The 22,822-nt window shown below is 43.6% G+C and overlaps 1 long non-coding RNA gene across 1 annotated transcript in view; it reads left to right on the top strand.

Annotated features, from left to right (window-relative positions):
* Positions 1-12,062: 12,062 nt before the first annotated feature.
* LOC125001447 overlaps positions 12,063-22,822 on the top strand; it is a 100,863-nt gene continuing 90,103 nt past the window's right edge. Inside the window, exon 1 of the long non-coding RNA XR_007111688.1 lies at positions 12,063-12,325. This is a non-coding gene — a long non-coding RNA (uncharacterized LOC125001447). The remainder of the gene's footprint in view (positions 12,326-22,822) is intronic.

Here is a 22,822-nt window from a genome sequence, read left to right as displayed (position 1 = left end):
AATGACCGGTTCCTTGTCCTGTCAGCAGATGGCAGTAAAGCCTTTCCTCACGGAGCCAGCTGTGCAGCTCAGCTTTCGTCTTTCAGACACAAGTGAAGCATCAAAATAGAGGAACGAACAGAAACAGAAGGTGTGTTCCCCTCTCCTCTTCTTTTCTATTTTATTTTACATCTATTTTTCCCTCCGTTACTTTCACCCCTTCCTCTGCGACTCTTATTTCTCATCACTTATCTTGTTTTTCATACATGCCCTCTTTCATATCTCTTCTATTTCATTTCTCCTGGCCTTTCTTTCATTTTTCTCCTCTTTTTTATGTTATCATCTCCTTTCTTGTCTTTCATATCTCTTTTATTTCGCATCCATCACATCTCTTTCATATGTCTCCTCTTCTCTCCTCCCCTGTTTCATTTCACTCCTCTTTTCTTTCGTATCACTGTGCTTCTTTCATATCTCTTCTTTTTTCCTCTCATATATGTCGCTCCTCTTCTTTTTCACACCTCTGTTCCTGCATATCTCTTCCCTTCTCTTCTATAAGTTTTTAATTTCATATCTCTGGGCGTCTCTTTCATGTCTCTCCTCTTCTCTTCTCTCTTTCATTTCACTCCTCTTGTCTTTCACTCCTCCTTTACTTTTCACTATCACTGTGCTTCCCATCCATATCTCCCATTTTTCTTCTCATTTATGTCGCTCCTCTATTTTTTCACATCTATATACTTTCATATGTCTCCTCTCCTCTTCTCCACCTGCATTTCACTCCTCTTTTCTTTCGTATCGCTGTGCTCCCCTTTCATACCTCTCTTTTTTCCTCTCATTCATATCTCCTCTCTCCTCTTTTGTATCACTGCTCTTTTCTTTTTTTTCGTCTTATCTCATGTGCTTCTCTTATATGTACCACTCCTCCTGTCTTCTCTTCCACATCCCTCCCCTATTTCATATGTCCTCTCTTTCACATCTCCTGTCTTTTCTCCTCTTTAAAAACAGAGGTTTTACCCTTCCACCGGATCAAACTCACAAAAACGATTAGAACAGAAATAATAATGGAGCTATAATGAACGAGAGCAGGTAAAAACGCCTCGTCGTGGGTTATCGGAGGTGTTGAAGTAGTGGTGGTGGATGCCAGATGCCAGGAAATGTGAGAGCAAACATCTCTGTTTTAATTCTCTTCTCCCTCTCTCGCAGTTCCACCAAGAAGCTGGAAAAACACGACGTCGGGGTTGTGCGAAATGTAATTCTGGAGGTAGACAAACAGCACATGTTTAATATTGTCACCATAGCAACAGCTCACAGTAGGAAAAAGCAATCACACACTAAAAATGCTCCCACACACACACGCACACACAGGAACAGAGTCGTACTGTATATACATTTCAGGCTTGTACTCATCTTTTGGATAAAACTGTTGATGAAGAAACTACAACACCCACACTGCACTCTAGTGAAAAGCGCTGTGTGTAGCGTAGATGTGTGTACATGGCGGGATGTGGCCCTGCGAGGCATTACGCCGCGCGCTACTACATGCGGTGTGTGTTTTGCTTGTGCACTTGTGATTCATTAGCACTAACTGCGGCTGCTGTTTGACACACGCAGTCATTGTTTTAGCCACGATTTGAAATGCTGCGGGAGCACCTCTCTCCACGAGCTGCGTGGAGGGAGCTGTAGGTGTTCAGTGCTTGCGAAATTATCCGAAATGGGCTAAAAAAGAAAATTGTCTACTTGTGCAAGATCAACTATTGCGTGATTCTTGCACTACGTGCCACTATGGTAAAATAAAGAGAAGTTACATGAATGAAAATAGGTTAGATTCTGTGGCCTTATTCTAATGCTAAGCCTCGCTTTGAGCATAATTGCATGGATTTGTCAATAATACAAACAGCCTAAATTTCTACATATCTTCCTCTTTTTTTGTGTGTGTGGGGGTGTGGGTGGGGTGGGGGTGGCCCCAGTGGACTGCATATGAAGCCCCTTGGAGCCAGAATTCTCGTCACTTAAAGCCTTTCCCTGTCTTTTAAAATGATTAGAAACGCTGATGTGAGCCATGATCACATGCCCCTCTCCTCTAAAGCTGCTTTATAAATAGAGCCTGTGTAGAGCTGTAAAAGCCAAAGAAGTGCTATTGAACAGTTAATCCCATAAAACCAACAGATTACTGAATATTCTTTGCCAGTCAAGGCAGTAGGCCATTAGCCCAAAGTGCCTTCTTTGTCTATACTTGTTTCACTACTTTCCCCTTTAATCTGCTCTCCCCATTTGCCTGTCTGCTGCTTTATGTATTTATTTATTTATTTTATCTATTCTACTTCAGCGAACGCGGCTCCCATATGTCCCATAACTGAACTATATTCCCATAAGGGCCATCAACGCTATATTTATCAGTCTCCGGTTTATTTTTGAATCATCATTCCCCTCGCTCTTATTTTCTTAGTTCACCAAGTGAGCTCAACAAGTGAAACCTCAGTCAGTCTACACTGCGAGGCGGTCGGTCCCTTCATTCTCCCCTACCCCTCTTAAAACTGTCATCCGCCATTAAGCAGCACTTTGAAAAAAAAATAGTGCGTCTTCATCCACCGCCACTGGAAGGAACTGCAAGGGGGGAAGCGTGGCTCCGGGTAGACAACATCCTCATTATCCATTAAGGAGAAATGGACAAAGGGGGGAAGCTGAGGAGGAGATGTAGACAGATGGACCAACTCTTTGGCACTGGGCGATGTGGCTGCTGGAAAGCGGAAGAGAAATAAGCGTTTGTCACTTTAAACTTCTTGGAATGCTCCGAGTGCTGCTCTGTATGTTTCAAAAGAGACTGTGGACACATTTACCACCATATGAAAGTATAATGACAAAAAACGTAATCATTTGGATTTATATATATATATATATATATATATAAATCAAAAAGAAAGTCTGGTGATTCTGCAGGATCGTCTTCAAAAAAGTGGTTACTCACACACGTGCGTGCTGGTGTGTCTATATGAGAAGCAGGATCCAAGATAAACAGAGGAGGCAGTGTTTCATTACCAAATGCCTTATTTGGACTCTGTTATTTCAATTCACTTTTACTCAATTTACAGTGAGAAGGTGGGAATGAGGAAACAGGGATTGAGGAGGGCGGAGGGGGCTGGATAGCCGGAGCCGGAGAAGGAAGGACGGCGTGAAGAAGGTATACACATGTATTAAATCCTATCCTTCTCCGCTGATGGCAGAGGCAGATATGTCTCCGGTTATCTGCTGTTTCTGCCTCCTGGCGGAGGACCGAAAGCACACAGAGTCACCGCTGCGCGCAGACACACACGCGCAAGACACACAAACGCACACTGGCCGGGACTGGGCTGTAGCCACTGGTGCCTGGCTGTATCGATTAGAGGAGTAACACAGTTATTTCTGCGGGTCTGTCTCCAGCAGCTGTCCCCCTATGGCTGCTGGGGGGAATGAAGAAGGCGAGGAGAGGGGAGGCAGAAGATAGGGCCGAGGACAAAAAAAAATAAGAAACAAATAAAACTAGCAGCATGGGACAAAAGAAAAGAACTGAAGAAACAGAAACGGGCCTGCAAACATCCAGATGGCAGAGGAGAGGAGAGGAGAGGAGAGGAGAGGAGAGGAGAGGAGAGGAGAGGAGAGGAGAGGAGAGGAGAGGAAGGACGGGGAGAAGTGCGGGGAAAGGCCTGCAGATGAGCGACGGAAGGGGAAGACACAGAAAGAGGAGAAAGGGCAGATTAAAGAAAATGAGCCAAGAGTGAGAAATAAAGTGATGCAAGAGAGAGAGCAAGATTGTGGGAGACAGTGAGGATGAAGGAAGAGATTAAGTGGGGAAAAAAAAAAAAAAAAAAAACAGGAAAAAGAGGAAAAAGAGGAAACATATTTTTCCCATTCCACACATGTCTCCGTCTATGGATTGGATGCGTCCTCCTATGAGAGGCTCCTGATCAGTGCCGGCGAGGAGATTACACACTAACTCACCCGGCGCGCGTGACCACCGATTGCACCCGAGCGAGTTTATTGATTTGTGTGCAGTAAACGTGCCTCCCGCTTGCGCGCGGATTAAGTGCATACATATGTGAACGCGTGCCTGCTCGCGGGTTGCTCACGGGCCGGCCTGTGTGAATCTTCCTGGGGTGATAGTTAACCGGCAGAGTGGAGTGCCACTGACACACATTGAGGCGAAACAAAATTTACAACTGCCCCCACTGCGCCACCTCCACCCCCCCCCACCCCCGTCTCCCTCAACCTCCCTCATCGCAGCCACCCTGATGGGCCAAGGTCGGCCAATTACCCTTCACTGACCAGCACACACACACACACACACACACACACACACACACACACACACACACACACACACAAAAAAAAGAGGCACATCAGCCTGCGCGTGTGTGTGTCTGAGTGTAGTGCGGTGGACAGCGGCCTGGCATGCTAGATTCATGGGGAATATGTCAGCCATCAGCTTGGGCATTTCAAACAATGCCTCACAATGTGCTTGACAGCCCTGAAAAACAGCCTGGTGCTTGGAAACTGCCAGCCCATCATCTCAACTCCCTCATCTGGGCTCTCTCTGGCTCTCCACTGCTACCTCCCTCCCTCTCTCCCTCTCTCTCTCTCTCTCTCTCTCTCTCTCTCTCTCTCTCTCTCTCTCTCTCTCTCTCTCTCTCTCCCTCTCTCTCTCTCTCCCCCCCTGCCTCCTCCCCCGTGTTTGTGTGCGCATTTTTCGGCATCTCTCTCTATATCTCATTTTCCCTCCATGCGCTCATTTTCTGTCACACACTCTAGCAACCCATTTTCCGCTTCTGTATTCTCATTCTACCCGCTCCCTGTCCACGGATGCAGTCTTAAATGTTACATTTTATTCCCTTCCTTCCTTCCTTCCTTCCTTCCTCCCTTCCCTCCGCTATTCCATACTGTAAAAACAGCAGCAGATGCCCCTTATTAGGAGCCGAGCAGCAGGTCACCCGGTAGTTAAGTACACGGCAGACACTGACGTGGACGCACACACACACATGCGCGCACGCTGGGTAGTTATGTACATGATGGTATTATCTAGCCAGGCGGTGATATATCTCGGTGAGACACCGGGCCATAAAGCTGCGGGGACATGCAGTCCTCTTCTCTCCTTTCTCCTCAACGCTTCCCTCCAGTCACATGCAGTAACAGCCAGCCCTGATTCACAGCATTCAATTTACACCTGCTCGTAACCGGAGGTGATGGGTTCTTGGAGGTTGGAAGAGGGCTAACTGTTAGCAGCGCGCGCGAGAGAGTAAGAGAGAGAGAGAGAGAAGGGGGGGAAAAATGGAGAAGCGGAAAAGAGAGTTTTCACATGAGAAGGGATTAGCATTAGGCCAGACACTGCAGACTGTTTCTAACACCACTGTGATCAGGGAGAGCGATGCTTTACAGATTAGGGTGATGGGAAAAAATTTTTGGAGACGTGTTGCATTTGGATTAAGCAAGACCCCCAAACAGACAATTATATAACTCTGTCGACGCCACAATGCGTCCTCGGTGTGCTTTCGCCGCGGATCCGCGCGCTTCGATTGTGTGTGTCTGCGCGCACGCGCTTGACGGCCCTTTTGTATCTGGTGCGCGTCTGCAAGCGGGCACCAAAAACAATCCAAAGAACTCGCCGACCCCAATCCCTTCCCCCGTATGAATATGTATCATTCCAAAAACCGATCCATATCTGCATGCTGTAAATCTAAACTCCGCCGTCCCAGTTCCACCCCCCACCCCCCTTTTTTTTTTTCCACTACACGCACCACGCTATGCATATATAAACTTATAAATCTGTTACGGCTCAGCGGCACATCTACATCTGAAATTTATTTGGAAACGCGCTTTTTTTAAACTTGCTTCTGCTGAAAAGTCTTATTATAGATCGATGGCTCTTGGAATAAAATGATTATCATTATTATTACGGTTTGACAACACTTTTCAACCACTGTGTCAAAGAATTCAAGGTCAAGTGTGGGCAGTGTGCACCGTTCTTTGTCGAACTGAAAATGAATTCATTTATTTATTCATTCATAGCTACCGATTCTTGTGTAAGGAGCATGTGCATGCAGGCAAAATGTGTAAACAGGCAGTGCGGAGGCTTTTTAGTCGTAGACTTAGCTTCTATCAGTCTCTAGACATGCATTATGGGATATTGCTCCCCTGCCTATGGACATTACAGTGTAGTGGTGGGAGGTAGTAGTTGCTGCGGCAAACAAATAGCATCTAAAGCATGAGCCCGCAGGACTGGAGAAACAGCCACACGTGTAAGTGCCCATGAATGATGCCTGTTTGTCGCCCTGACATTTAAATGAAATTTATTGGCCTGGGTTTATCCAATCAAACGTGACTCCGTGGAATAGGTGATGATGCCTGCCGTCAGCGTGACAGATAGATATACGGCGCATCCGGTTCCACAGGGACGCCGCGCTCGCCTCCGGGCGCCTGTTGTGCGTACGTGCATTCCACATTTTTTATTTTTGTTTGTTATTTGGATAATTGATTGAATGTGCAAATGACAAGGGGCTCGGCGCTCATATCACTCACGGGCACGCGGCCCCCGCCGAGCGAGGCCTGAACTTTTGACGTATCGGAGCGCGAGGATGATGGATACACATGTGGGCACCGTAGTTGACATTCATGCTCAGCTGATAATTCATGAGCTTCATTGTGCATGGATCTCCCCCGTTCTGCCGGAGACTGACAGAGGGCTGGGGCACCGGGGGAGGTATTTAGCATTCACACTTCATGTGTGTTTCCAGTGGTCAGCGACACCCACTGCAGGTGATTCATATTCACAGTGTACATTTGTGAAGAGCAGGTAATGGTTTCTGATGCGTCCTGGATCATTGAGATTCACTGTGTGCGTGGCACTGTAGCCGCGGACCTGTCAGTGGGTGGACGGGGGAGGGAGTGAGGGACTGGGGAAGAGTGGAGGGGGGGGGGTACAGCAGAGATTCGGCTGTCTTCTCTGTCATTTCTTACTTGGAGAGGGAGACCTCTGGGACCCCCCTTCAGTAGGAAATGGACAGAACGCACACACGGGCACACACAGCGCGGGGGACAATGCTGGTGGCGAACCAGCGAGACAGTGTCCGTATAAATGACGCGTGCCCATCAGGAGCGCTGACATATCGGCGGGGCCTGCCACCCGAGCCGGAAATTGTTCGAGACAAATGTTTGCGAGTCACTTCACAATTTCTGCCCCCATACCAGTCACAGTCACATTAGCGGCAAGCAAAGTGGGAACATGGGAGACAGATTAGGAGAGGCTGTGACAATAACCTCACGGGCAACGCACACAAATGAGGAGGAGACACAGGTGCGTAAATGACAGACTGGAATACAAAGAGACAGGATGCATTCAGTTGTTTGCTGAGACACAACAAATGCAATACTCGTCTTTGTCAAGCACGCCAGCTCTCTCCTGCTGCGTCACTGTCTTCACCCACCCCATCCACCCTCCTCCCCTCTCCTCCACCCGGCTGTCTGAACACTCCTCTACAACAGGCCTTGTTGTGATACCTCAGAGATGCGACGCCTAAAGCACCACGCACAGGCGCGCTTTAAACGCGGACGCGTAGAGCAGACATACAGAACATCAACTTTCTTATGAGGCTGTTGTTTCAGAGCTGCTCATCCCAGAAACCCATCTTGGCAGCATCAATGTTTATGTTCTATTAGAAGGAATTTTACTGTGCATCATATTTCTGAACATCTCAGTGGCCTCTTTATATCAGAAGCTGGCTTCAGGTTACAGATGAGTGATCACAAGTGGAATAAAACAGAACGAGACAAGGTCAACGAGTGGGAATTCTGCATGTTTTATTGCTGCATTTCTGCATGAGGCACCGCAGAAGGTTCTTCCTTCCTAAGGAAATGTTTTAGCCATTGTGTTCTGGCATTTTGGTTTACGTGGACAATATTTCTTCAACCCGACTGTCGTATTTCTGATCAGAGATTCCAGCTTCACTGTTCATGAGGATGTTGAATGTAACGATCCGATAAGAAACATGTGTTTAAATGCTCCAAAACATCCATCATATACAACTTTTTTGGCATGTTTGAGTGTTGAATGTGTCAGAAAATAATGGAAGAGCTGACAGCAGGGAAATGACTCAACAGAAGATGATGACCAAGATGAAGCCACCCTTTCAACGACGACTGTCGGCGTCAATTCCAGATTCATTCTCCTTTTCAGTTCTTCCCTCCATACTTGCGTCCCTCCTGTAAATGCATCACGGCACCTGATGTTTCACCCCATGTGGGGCAAACATGCGCAGAAATGTGTTCATTCCAACCAGGGAGAACTGATCAGATAAAGCATCGCCATGGATATTAGGCGATAGTATTTTTCCTACTGAATGGATTATGAAAGGTTCACACCGCCCATTGCAATTGTTTAAGGGACTGAAACGTCCTTCTGAGCGGTCCATTTATATTATACTGTATCATCTTATTAACATTTCTGATAAACCAATATGTGTTTTCCAGCACCAAACTATAAAGATTCAAAGCTGCTGACTATTTAGAGAACACACCAAATGGAGCCAAACAGAATGAATGGACTCATCAGGTAGTACTCATCAATGTTGCTCAGAGCCTTCTTTATGTAAGTAAACCAGTGTTATGTTTACACATTGTACCCTTCCCATAAAGTGGGGGGAAAAAAACCATGAGCCTACCTTGTTGTTTTTCATTTCTTTTCATTATATTTATTTTTAAAAGGACGTTTCACATTAATCAGCTTAATAGCAACTGTGCCAGTGTTGCCAGCGCCAGCGTGTCTCCAACCAGGTTGTTGCTTTATCATTAATTAGCTCTTACACAAAGTTTTTCATCACTTTCTAAAATAAAACTGAAACTGACCTTTGAGCATAATTGAGCATCAAACACTTTATAGCAGCAGCCCACTGAAAACTGAATTTAAAAGTATTTAGTGTGATGGATTTAATGTGCACTGATCGGGCGTAACATAGTATTGTAGTTACAGTTTAGGATCTAGTGAATGCGGAGGTCAGGTTAACACCTGTTTTTCATGTTTTTCGAGTGTTTTTGAGTCTTATGTCAGGCTGCATCCTGCTGGGGATGGCTGCTGCCATCAAGGAGTGTCATTGCTATGGGGTGGGGGTGTCTGGTCTGGTCTAGGTGGGTGCTACATGTCGAGGTAACATCCACACGAATGGCAGGTACAAAAGTTTGACAGTCAGTGTTATTTACTTCTCCTGTTGGTGGTCATAATGTTATGCCTGATTGGTGTAAAGAATTTTGATGTCACATTTCTTGCATTTCTACAGATGGCAAAATGCTCAGGCACTGAAAGCGCCTTGTAGTACATACAGGTATGTTTATTCAGAAAGCCACTCTCACATGCCACTGAAGAGCACAAAGCTATTTTTTCTTTCACTGCACTGCATCTGCACTTTCAAAATTAAATGAAAGGCAACATCACATCCACTGCTTAACATTACTCAACGGTGAACTTTATTTCCGTGCCAGCAATAATTTCCGTTAGGCTAAGTATCTCTTTTTTTCCCTCCTGAAATACTAAAAATGAAACAGTTCAAGTATTGCGACCTTTGATGAAGCCAGTGATTGGGCGAGCTGAGTGCAAGGATGACAGACAGGAAGAATAAAGAGTTTTCCTGTTTTGATGTAATTGCAGATACTGTATAGATACAAATGTGTCAGTATATAATGAAGTGACCTTACACTTTGGCAATGTCAGTAGCTGCAGTGGGTCAAGTATCCTTTGCTGTACTTGAGAGATGCAGAGACGATGGATGAGTCGCCGTCCTTCCAGCGAGAAAAGGGAAGTCTCACAGCATTTGTTATACTTTTATGATGCAACTGTTTAACATAACATGAAAATGATAGCTATCGCTGATGGAAAACTGAAAGCGTTGTCATCTATATGTTGGATCCAGAAAGGTATTCATTGTTTCATTCAGCTAGCCGATAAGCTCCCTCATTAAAAGACTTGCCAAGGCCTTTTGCTCACCTCCTCTCTGATGCGCTGCCAGACTGTGACGCTGTTCGTCCTTGTATTAAGCCCTTACTTGATTTGACTTAAAAATAGACACAATTACTAAGTTGGCCACTTAAACTTATGGCGTTTGCCAAGACGCTTTAGATACAGAGGTTCAGATGATGAAAATAATTCTACAACTACTTTAATATGTCACGGTTTTAAATTAAAGACCTCCACTCCTCTACAGACATGCTGTGAGACATAAAAATATTTGACTGGTTTTTGCCGGTTGATATTTCTGAAACCAAAGTGGATTATTATTTGGTAATACTAGCTCCTTCCCACACAAACTGTCAAAATAGCTCGTACAGGCAGAAACCTCAAGCTACCCCAGATACATTAGGAAACCCGAAACCTTCCTCATGAACGTGGAGGACTTTGGAATATTTAACAACACCGATTACACAAAATCACGTGTGTTCTTTTCTTCTGAGAATTGCCGAACTTCAACACGAGTAGCACCTTAGCATGATTTTAATCTCTCTGGTATGTAAACATACACAAATAGCCTTTTTTAAAGACACCTTACATTATAACTCGAACTATAACCCATACCTAAATAAATACATACATTTTCGCAGAATTTAATTTTTTCTGGTGCATATTCATCTCATCTCATGTTCTACTACCGCTTATCATCACTATAGGGTCGTGCAGGTTGCTGGAGCCTGTCCCAGCTGTCACTGGGCAAGAGGAGGGGTACACCCTGGACAGGTCGCTTCAAAATCACCAAGGAACCTAACGTCTTTGGATGGTGGGAGGAAACTGGAGTACCAGGAGAAAAGCCACACAGACACAGGGAAAATATATATACTTCACCAGAAAGGCCTGGTCGAATATTTAACTACTATTTAGAAAGTTTTACTTTCAGCATGGTAGAGAACCTGCTTTTAACACTGCTATGTCAACCAATTAATGGGTTAAATGCAAAGAAAGCATCTAGCACTTATGCTATATTGAATTGAATTGAACTGAACTGATGCTTCACAGTAAGAATGTCTGGGTTCGAGTCGAGGCCCACTAGGACCTTTCTGGGTGGAATTTGCATGTTCTCCCTGTGCCTGCATGGGTTCTCTCCAGGTGCACCGGCTTCCTCCCACCCTCCAAAGACATGCTCCTTAGGTTAATTGGTGATTCCTAATTGGCTGTAATGAGTGTGAATGGCTGCCCGTCTTTTTGGGTTAGCCCTGCCAATAGACTAGTGACCTGTCCACTATCCTGCCTCTCAGTTCTCACCCAATGACGACAGTTGTCATTGGGTGAGAACTGAACTGAACTCAGTGGGAGAAATCCACCAGGGCCGTGTGAGTGGGCGGAGGGTCGACTGACGTATTACGTGGCCAGTCCTCTTACCTGGTGCGACCCTCTAAAGAATGAGTGAGAAAAAATAAAAAATAAAAAAAGAATTATATCAGCAGGCTAACATGCATGTTTATTAAGAGGCTGGCTTTTGTCTGACTTCATGTCAAGTTGATGTGCCAAGCAGAATGGGGGTGTGGTTAATTGCTAAAACCTCTTTAATAGTGCTTTATACTGAGTAAAATTCCAGCTGGTATCAGCGATACCGATCCAATATGATAGTTTGTGTAAATACAGTCTAACGTGTCTGCTATACATAAAAAAAGTAGTGTTTCACATCATGGCGTCATTAAGAACAAAACATCAGAGTCATTTATTTATTTATTTTAAACTCTTTAAACGTATATTGAGGTAGTGGCCTCATGTATCATAGTTGAGATATAACAACAGAAAAACCAAACAAAGGATAGAAAATATGTGAAAATGCTATTTCAAATACTAAAAAAGTCCTTGTATTCTGTGCTGTGGTTTAACCTGAGGTATTTCACAAAGTTTGCTGTGTTGCCACAACTCGGTAGTTTAGTTATGTTCCACTGTGTTATCGCATTACTCGAATAACTGAAGTATCGAAAGTATCGATATTTTGATTTGAGAGTCGATTTTACAGGATAAAGACATGGTATCGGAAGTATCCATATTTCAGTATCGATCATCCCTACTGATTAAGTCAGGTGTGCGGTGGCGGGTTAATCAGTTTTGGGTTTGTCTGAAAAGGGGGAGCAGAGCAAAACATTTATACTGTAAATAATAAACTAAATAATAAATACACGAATAAATAAATAATTGTAAGCTTAAGTGGTCACGTGAGATGGTAGGAACGCCACCTGCTAGCACGACCTTCATGTTTACCAGAATGGACCTGAAGGTAAACTAAGGACGGAGAATTGTTAAGGCTCAAGACCACGGAGGAAACTTCTGCGCATTGGAAAACGTTTTTAAAAAAGCAACACGTCGCCCAAGGTAAGATAGCTGCTGTTTATTGCTGTACACTGCCACGGTTTGCTATTTCTATGCTAACTGCTAACTGCTAAAGCGGTGGCGTGTGGTCGTCGCGTGAACCGCAGGAGGCCGCTAGCACCACAGAGGTGGTTGAGTTCACGCCATAGACTGTACGTGAATGTTTTGTATAATAAAAATATAGAATCTTTACAGAGCATGTTTAGTAGATGTGGCCACCTGCAGATGTTATGGTCAGCCGCTGGCCTTTGAAGAAGAAATTGCGGTCTCCTTGAATGCTGCGGATTTTGTTCAACTAATCCCAACCACGACTCTTGTTTTGCGTTTATCTGTTTTTGGAGTGTGTGGTGGTGTCTTTGGCTTAAGGGTTTCCCCCTCTTGTGCCAATGTTGGCTTAAAAGTGGTCTTCGTAAAGTTTTGTGACTGCAGCATGGCTGCACTGAAATATGGGGACAGATAAGGTGTTTATGATTTCACAGGTTTATTTTTGTTCGGGGGATTCACGATACCCCTTGCTATGACGTACATACAAATATACTTACTGTGAGTCAAAAGTGATCATTTATTTATTTATTTTTTTTTAATGATTTTCTTTTGTTGTCATTGCCCCTTGCATCAGGCGTGTACATCTGGTATTTTAAATGTTGTCTTTTACAACACATAAAGAAAAGTATGTGTTTATTTACTGCATTAAGGGCATGTATGTTGCTGCTGCTGTACATTTCTAGCTTGGTTTAGCCAGGCTCGATTCTTATCAGGTTGTGAATGTGTTTTGCTATATAGGGCACGTTTCAACCGATACTGAGGAAAAATAGCTGGGGATGCAACTGGATAATCCTACAACCAATAGAGCCTTTTTGTTGTGAACACATCCAACTCCATAACGCTCAGATGATGAGTATGACTATATGTCGCTGTTATTCTCTTTTTCTATCCAAAGCCCGGCTGAATGGTTTGCGTCGCCCCAGCAGATCTTTGCTGGAGCACATTCACAAAAAAAAAAAGTTTGTGGTTAGTGGAGGTTAGGACTGGCCTCCAGGCTGGTCCAATCCAGCTTGTCCCTCCAGATATCCCAACCACCCCGCAGTCAGAGAAGCCCTCTGTGAATGGAGATAAATAAAGACATTGCCGTAAACGTTCACCAGAGGGTCCCGATATCAGTAATTCAAGAGTAATAGCGGTTGTGTGATCTCTGGCTTAAGGTTGGCTGTCTGTCATCTCTCAGAGCCCCCGCAGGTCTCTGAATTCAACCTCGCAGCTGTCATATACGTTCACCGACAGGCCCTCTCCTCCTTTCCGAATTTAAAACTTTCATCCCTTCCCATCGCTTTTTTTTGCTTTCTTTCCTCATTTATGGTAATCAGGCTCAGATGTGCTCTGCCTATCTCTTAATCTGCGTCCCTCACTCTTTACACACTTCCACTCCACATGATCCCATAAGCACAGCTTTCACTCGGATCTTTCCCCTCTGGCTATATATTACTGATCATCCTATTTGCACCTTCCTATCTCTTTGCTTCCTTTCTTTATCTTCCTCTCTTTACCCGTCACTGAATTGTTTTACTTGACAAAAAAAAAAAAATGGTTAAATTTTAATACAAACCGTGCTACAGTCTCCACTCCTTTCCCCTTGTCAGGCTCTCGCTCTCTCTCTCTCTGTCTGTGCTTGTGGCCCCTGCGGTGACATAATTTAATATTTGTGGTGTCATAGTAAAGAGAGGGAGAAGGCTGGGGTTGTCAGCGTGGTGCGAGGGCCCACATTGATTTAGTGCTGGCATCACACGGGGAGCATCTCTCCTTATTTTATTAGTGGGCTACGGTCAGCCTGATGCAGTGACAGGGAGGTGGGGCAGTACCACTCAGCAGGAAGGCAGAAATAGAAGTAGCAGCAGAATTTACTGTACACTCCCCACAACACCCTGCAGGCACAGTTTAAGCTGAGAAATGATGAGATACATTACATCTGCTGTCTCCGTATTACCAGTTTTCCCCACCTCTAATTGCTCTAGTGTCTAGTAATTAACGGACGTGAGCGTAATGTCTGCAAAGCCATCTGTAATGTATATGTTTGACAACAGTTAAGTGCTGCAGTCGGGGCCTTGAGCGTAATTGGCATTTGTGGTTAGTCTGGAGTGTGTTGGGTTTGGTTTCTTTACACTTTATGCCACTTTGCTTTGTGATTAATACAGAAATATCCCTGGCTCCAGTCCCGCCCCTAGCTCCTTTCTGAAATCAATATTTTGTCCTACGATGTGAAATAATAGCTCTCCGCCGTTGTTCAGACATGTGGCAGACATGTTTGCAGGTGTATGTGTTAGATGCGTCTAAGCGTGGCTGTGAAGAAGCAACACTGCAGGTGTGGAGCTGGGAACAACAGAGGGCACGCTTGTGACACAGAACGTTACTTCCCCTCTGAGCGGGGAAGACGCCAGCGTTGAGCTTCTGCCATAATTGAATTTGCATGGAAGGAAAGGATAAACAAGACAGATAAAATATTCAGGAGCTGTTGTACAACCCATCACATACACCTTTAGGCATACAGCTTGCAGCAGTGCTGAACAGAAGAAGGTGGTGCTGCAGTTTTTGGAGGCAATTGGAATCTGTGTATCCAACCTTGGGCAAGTTGCTACCATTTCAGAAAGCACCGTACTTTGGATTATTTTTGGACTGCTTAATGACTCGATTTTGATTGCTTTTCATCTTTTCTCTGTGTGACATTGTTCCTGGAGGGCTGCCACTTAGTTAAAAAAATTATTTCAATGACTTCAGTGTGAATCATTTCAAGGACTCTCCTAGTGTTCTAAATGTGACATGGCTGATGTTGCTTTCACTCTCAGCTTAACTGAAAGTTTAGAGCAAGTATTTATTTATTTATTTTTTAATTAATAGGACTTTTAATTTGTCTGTTCCCAGTGTGGACCAATTGTTACCATTTCCAGAGATTTTTAGTTTCAGAACAATTGACATTTTAATGAAAAAGATTTCACTGCACTAAGGCCGTCTTTGGCTTCAGAGAATTGCGGTATTTCTCCAGTATTTTATTTCTAATTGGCACATCTTGCATATGGCTTCGATTTTGTCATACTTTATAAATCCAGTAAGCTTTCCTCACCGACAATGTACTGTAGCCTCTTTTGGATCTTTCCCACATGTGCTCTTATCTTGTTATGCACTCTTGTAAGATTTGTCCTGCATTTTTAACATGGAGGATACAGGAGGTGACCTGTATTTAAGGACTTTATCAAACAATGTCAGTTCTTTCAAATCATGATTATTATTATTTTTTTTTTAAATGTAGCCCTAATTCCTTTGAGAGCTAGGTGATGAAAATAATACATTTTTTAAAGTAGAGTTTTGTTTTTGAACAATATGAAAAATCCTAAATTGCAAAATGAATATATTTTTTTTTTCTTCACACACATGACCCTGGTACACTGATACGTTTAAGTTACTAGTACACAACAAGCTGGAGTCACGACAGCCACTGAAGACGATGAAATGTTGCCAGACAAAAGAAGATACTTTACTTGTATAGATCGGGTTCACTTTTACAATGTCTGGCATGGAACAGGCCGTTGTGTGTGTTTGTAAAAAGGTCATCAAAGCTAATAATAGTAACATGACAAACCTGTAGCAGCACCTGAAATAAAACCAGCAGCATGTCTCTATTATTCTGATGCTAGTACCCGACCCAGCTCGAAAGACCCTTAAACTGAAAAGCAACTGTCTTTGGTGGTCTCATTTTCCAGTGTCACCCCGTATAACAAGACGAGGCACTGATGGAAGGAAATTACATTTCATATTGGGAAAGACATGGTACTGATTTACACGGTTGAAAAGCCTGGGTTTGTAAAAGATATCAAAAGTAATTGATTGCAAGTGTGAACCAGTGTCGATCTGCAAATATTTTGTTAACATTATCCCGGTTGTACAACAGAACAGGGGAAGATTTTGTTGCAGCTCGATGAGGCTTTGTTTTACTCACCAACAACAGATCTGTGGCCTAGCAGGACCATGCAGCTTGACACGAGTCTGACTGCTCGTTTTACTGATGAGGACTGTAAGAGATGCTGTTCTTATGATGATAATATTCTGCTCCTTATTATAGAACTAGCTGCACTTTTTTTAAATGTTTTTCTGTACATTGCCTGACAGCGGCACTATTTTATAAAAAAACAATAAATGCAGCTAATGGTTTTCAATATTGCACTGCACTGTCACTTATGTCACACACAGGTTACACACAAGCCCACTTCTCTTTAAACAGAAAGGTTCGGCCCAAATCAGGACACGCACACACACACACACACACACATACACATACACATATTAGTGGAGGCCTTTGGGTCCTGTGGGTGACAGGAGGCTTCATGTTTTTTTTTGAGTTGTTCCTAAACCATTTTTGTGTGTGTGTCTGTGTCAGGCTGCATCCTGCTGGGGATGACTGCTGCCATCAAGGAGTGTCATTACTATGGGGTGGGGGTGTCTGGCCTGGTCTGGTCTAGGTGGGTGGTACATGTCTTAATAACATTCACATGAATACCAGGTCCAAAAGTTTCCAAGCACAACATTGCATTGTCACAAGATGGTCAATGTTACCTTCAAATGTTAAACCTTTGAATGTACTCTTATCTTGATGTTTTTAAAAAAACAACAGTGTTGCTGTAATTCTGTCTTTCTCTTTCTTTCTGGACAGATAACGCAAGCTAGGACTTTATCTGCAGTTTAAGTTCATAACACTGATGTCTTAAAAGGTCAGGATTTTGGCTGCACTGATCCAGGACTGTGCAATTGCTCATCCCTTCAGTTTGTTACATTTGTGAAAGCATGTGAGAGAGCAGAGCTGTTTCATAACTTGAAGCTAAATTGGCCAAGTGGTCTCTTGGAAGTTTTCAGACTCTGAGTGGCTTTTAAAACGAACACTGAAATGCCTTCAAAACTGACAACATGCATAATTTTGTCCAATTAAAGACGATACATTTGTGATTACTAACAAATCTGCCTTGATTAATGGACCTCGACTGGGAGTTAAAATCATGGTGCCAGTGTGGGTCAGAAAAAAATCACCATGTGAAGACAGAAATGACGTTGTGTAAATAAGATGAATAACACAAGGTTCTTTATTTAAAGAACAAGGTATAGACCTGTTCTATAGGAAATGCATCCTCCAATGACTTGTGATCTGGTGCTGTATAGTAAGTAAAAGTGACTTAACAGTCAGGCAGTGTGCTCCCTAATGTAACGGTAGGGGAAACACTGGGGTAGATTATAGATTTTTTTAATTTATATTTTGTACATGAAGGTAAACACAACATTTCTGTTTAGCCCGGACCTTGCACATGAAAATCTAATCTCCACACTACTTTTCATGAACATCCTCTGTAAGTCTGTATGCCACACTCAAATGCCACCGACAACAAATCTGAAAATAACTTAAACCACAGGCCTTTTCTTCTTTTTCCACTTTCAGTTAAATGGCACTTGTCAGACAACAGGATGGTGCATTATTGCTCTCATTGTGTCTTTGTGGTAACACTGACTTCTGCCGACTCTGTTCGCCTTTGTAATGGCTTATTTTCTGTTCTACTGACAGAGAGAGGAGAGACATAACACTTGGAATGTGTGATAGGCCATGCCGAATAGGAAAATAATAAAAAAAAAATCACAGAGAGATGTGCTGCATAGATTGAAGGAAAAGCTCATTTAACAGATTTGAATTGGTGTGAATGGGCTGCTAAGTTGCAATAGTATAAGTGAGGTGATGCTCTGAGTCGCTCTTGTGCAAGGAGAGATCGCTGGAAGTTTGGTAAATTAAGCGTTGTGTGAGTGCTGTGAAGTGAGGATGGCAGGTGTAGGGAATGTAAACCTCAGTTTGAGGTCAGAAAAAACCTCTAAGCTCTTAATTTATCTTTCATGGTCTGATCACAACAATCAACTGGAAAGCTTTAGAAAGACAAAGCAGGAGTTCCTGGTTGTGCTTAGACTGCGTCAATATATTGATGACCATTGTGGGCGCGAATCACTGGGGGATGTTGGTATGGATTCAAGGGTACAGTAGGTGATTGAATATGTCACGTAGCGTTCAGTTCCATGTTTATTTGTGTCAAATGGTTGTAGGGGGATCGATCTGATGCACAAAATGATGTATGCGTGCATCATGCGACGATGTACAGGGCCAAGGTTTTTGGCTGAAAGCTCTGTAATTCATTACAGCTATGTGAACGTTCATGAGTGCGTGTTTGTGTTTGTGTGTGTGTGTGCGAATGAGAGAGGGAACGCTTGTGTGATTCATAAGATGAAACCCACCCGGCTATGAGGGAACTCATTAGGCTCCTGTCGTCTCACCTCCCGGTAGGAAAAATACCTGGCATCTGGGAGTTTATATTCCCTCTTCTTTACAACTCTCTCTCTCTCTCTTGAGCTCTCTTTATTGCTTCCACACTCTGCCACAAAATCCAACAGCAATCACCAATCAATCTTGTACACTCGCGTAGCCCTTTCTCTGCTTCTAACCACCACCTGCCTTCTTCTTTTCCCGCACACTCCGCTTCCTCTTCAGTCAATTTCAAACCCCATCCTCTTCTCCTGCTTTTGTATTACATCCCATTAAGGCTCATCAAGCTTCATCCTTCTGTAATCATATCATCCATGCGTTCTTTCCCATCCACCATACTTCACCCGACTCATCTATCACTCTTCTGCTTTGTCTCCTCCACACTTGCGTCTTGCTTTTTTAAAACTCCCAAGTGATTGCTTGTCACTGCTGATTGTATGACTTTGACACCTCTCTCAACCCTGCTGTCTTCTCACCTACCCCATGCCTATAATTTCACTTTGTCACCATGGAGATCCAGTCTGCTTGTGCAAGTCATGTCACAGCTTTAGTGCAGCTGAAAGAGGTATGAGACAGGGTTGCATTTTCATGACAATTGATGCCACATAAGAAAGTGAGCAAAGGGAAGGAATAATCAAGGACAACCAGGCAGGTATCGGAAACAGTCACTTTCTCCTGAATCAATGAAATACACTTGTGGAGAGCAGCTGCAAGAGAGGGTTTATTTTGGGAAGTAAGTTGTTTAGCTGTTTTGAAGGTGGAGATTGGTGGAGAGGGAGAGAGAGACGGAGAAGATTCCTAAAAAAATGAGCTGAATGTAGGACACGGGTTGCTTTACATTACTAGCGATTGAGAAACATAGTAAAACCTTTCGTATTTGATGGCTACAACAACAACAACACCTTCATTCCGAATTAAAGTGCTGACCACCCCGATCCTTTAACCACTAGTTTTAAGCTGAATTAAGCACATATTTTAATCAAATTCCAGTCTATTCCCAAACTTGACAGAGCTAACCATAATATTGTCATAAATATAGTTTTGCCGCAGTAAGGTGTAGCAGTTTTGAAAGGCACCTGCAGATGATAGCTTGTTGTCAATAGCTATGTCATGTGGGTCCTTTATGGAAGACGCTTAAACCAAGTATAGAAAATAAATGAGGAGTAGTCTTTCATAGTCAAACTGTTATCAGAATATGAGTTTGGTAACATGTAGGACACAGTACCTCTGCATGCTGTCGGATTGTCCTATAACCAATCGGAACCATTCAGATGATCTTGTATTATTTTTTTGTACATGCATTAGAATAAAAATACAAGACCAATTTGTCAAATTCAACTCCATGGAACTTAGATGATGTGGATGATTATATCACTGTTGTTCATATGTCCATCACTGCATTAAGCCCATCCCACCAATTTGATTGGCCTGGTAGGGTTTCGCTCGGCACTAATCGGTTCCCAGCGGGGGGACCTCAGACCAGCTTTCCTCTACAATAATTGCGTGGGTCTAGCTGGTGTTCAGGTAAAAGTGCTGCAAGTCGAAATCAGAACAAAGCTCTCCAGGTGCAGGTCCTCCCAGATGTCAAATTTTGCTGCTTCTCACTGTACTGTTTATTAAACCATTGAACCAACAAAACTGTTGTCAATACTTTGAACTTTTTACAGATTCAACTTTTGTAAATTAATTAATAGATTAAAAAACTTGTAGTTGTTGCTCTTCCTCAATGATTGATTTTCTCAAACTGGAGACATAATAATCAGTGCGTTTACGTGCACAGCTTAATTGAGCTATGATTAAAATTCGATTTCCCCTGTTCCAGTTTGCATCAGAAAATCAAATAACTAACGGAAACATGTCCTCCTCCTCAACACTAGGTGGTGATATGTGTCTTGTGACCCCCTTTCCGGTTGACCTATTACGTCTTATAATAAACAACTAGTTGTTCATGTGGCAGCCCACCATTTTACAACAACCAGATGGATAATAGTACAGCTTATTATTCTTGTAGGTGATGGGCGAACTACCTCTGGTTCAGATAAGACGTACGCTATCCCTCAGGGGGTTCCTCTACCGGCTCTGTAGCTCTCTAGTTTAACTTTAATTAAGGTATACACATGCCGGTGAAAATTGATTTCCAGTCGCAATGACTGGATGTCTTAGTTGGATGAGGAGAACTCTGATATTAGTTGTAGTAACATGTTCACATGCGCTTAAATTGTTCAGTCAGAGTCGGATTAAGGCAATAATCTGTTTATTCACGTGCATGTAAACATGTTGCATGTTGGATGTCACTCAAGAGTCCAAATGGATGTCTTCAAGTAGTTTTTGTCTGTGAAACAGACAATCGCCAAATATATTCAATCTAAAGAGCTAGAAAACCAACATGTCTAAATTTTGAGAAGCCAGAGACGGCATATATTTTGTGAATTCCCTAAATGATTAACTCTTCTCTTAATGATTTGTTATGTTATGTCTGAGGCAATTAATTGCAAATTAGAAATGACATCACAAAGGTTACCACTGAACATGGGTGTGTTGTGTCGTCTTTTTGTCCCTCTTCTCCCTCTGTTGGGTTTAATTTCACCACATTTTCCCCTCCTTCACCTCTCTGCTCTTCAGCTTCTCTCCTCTAACCCCTCTCCTCCCCCCTGCTCCTCTGTGCCCTCTCTTTAGCTGCTGCGATACACAGGGTAATGGTGCTTGTCGTCTCGAGTCTGTTCCATCAATATGTGGCTTCTCTGTCTGGACTGGGTGGGTCATCCTGGGCGTACACTCCCAGCCGCTACTCGTCCATCCACTCAGCCTCACCCTCTCAACAAAAGTCCGTCCGCCATCCCTATTAACTCACCATATTGTCTGCAGCCAAACACATTTGTCAAAGTTGACCTCTTTCAGTCGCTTTTTAGCGGTCGCTACCATACTGCCTCTAAGCTTTATTGATATCTAAATACTAAACAGAAAACAGCCCACTGTGCACCACATTGGTTGGGAATCTTGGTTTTGAGAGGACTCTGCATGCTTATCCCCAGGGATATCACATCAAACAAAGAATCTACACTATGTCTGGAAACTGCAGAACCCGAAATGAGACCTTTACTGCCTTGAAGTAATCACCCGCAAGCCACACAGGGAGAGAAATAAAGCACGCCAGGCACAAAAAGAGAACTCATAACCATTTAAGTCAGTACAGTAATTGAATGAAAGGTGGGCTGCTGTTTTATTAGCTGCAGCACAGGTATGCATCCGAACAAGTTGGTGGATGATGGCAGAACTCCTTTTGGTTGTTACAGTAGGCGTTGCATCATTAGCTGTTAAGGGCAGACCCAGTGATTGGATTGTGCTTAGTCACATGTGAAATGGCAAAAGAAGGAATGCTGTCGTTACGCGGGTAATTTCACACCGTGATGGATTGACAGAAAGCACAGTTCACGTCCCTCGCCACATCTTCTTGAGTGTGCCGACCTCACTGTGGGGATGCTCGGCTGTTTGTGTTTCCCGTTTGTGATTTAGGATATGTGTGCGCCGAGGTGGCTCAGAGTGTAGGTGAAGACACTCAGCCAGGCATATCTATCAGCTGGTAAATTCTTATCTCCGCAGCCCACATAAACACAATTGCACATCAGTATGCACGAATGGGTCTTTGTTGTGGGGAAGTGGAACAGTTATAAAATAGGCGAGATTTGTGTGCGCGCAGACGTGCCTGTGTTTGTGTGCATTTCTCAGCATGGACCTCGAGAGCAGGTTGTCAGCCACCGTGGCATATGGTATACACCCAGGTGATGAGCCTTTTTTTTGTGTGCGTGTGTGTGTGTGTGTCTGCCTCTCTTTCACTCTGATGACCATCTGTGCCCTGCTCTTCAAAGCAGCCCTTTCTGCCCAGCCCCATAGACAAATGAATTATTAAACTGCTTTTCCAGGTGACACCCAAACCATTTGTTACCTCCTCTCTGGCGGGGCAGATGCAGACTTCAGGAAACGATCGCCCTGAGTCCTCACCCGTACCCTCCCACCTGATCCCCTACGCTGTCCTTTCGGATCCACTTCCTCATGCTCACACGCTCATCTTTGACATCCTCTTGACTGTAGCACTACTTTACCACCATTGTCCTCTTATTTGACGCCTCTCTGTGTCCTTATTACACCATTGCTTCGTCTCTCAATTA

The sequence above is a fragment of the Mugil cephalus genome, chromosome 2 (assembly GCF_022458985.1).
Source record: "Mugil cephalus isolate CIBA_MC_2020 chromosome 2, CIBA_Mcephalus_1.1, whole genome shotgun sequence".
Classification (NCBI taxonomy): Eukaryota; Metazoa; Chordata; class Actinopteri; order Mugiliformes; family Mugilidae; genus Mugil; species Mugil cephalus.
This window is presented reverse-complemented; position numbering and strand designations above follow the sequence as displayed.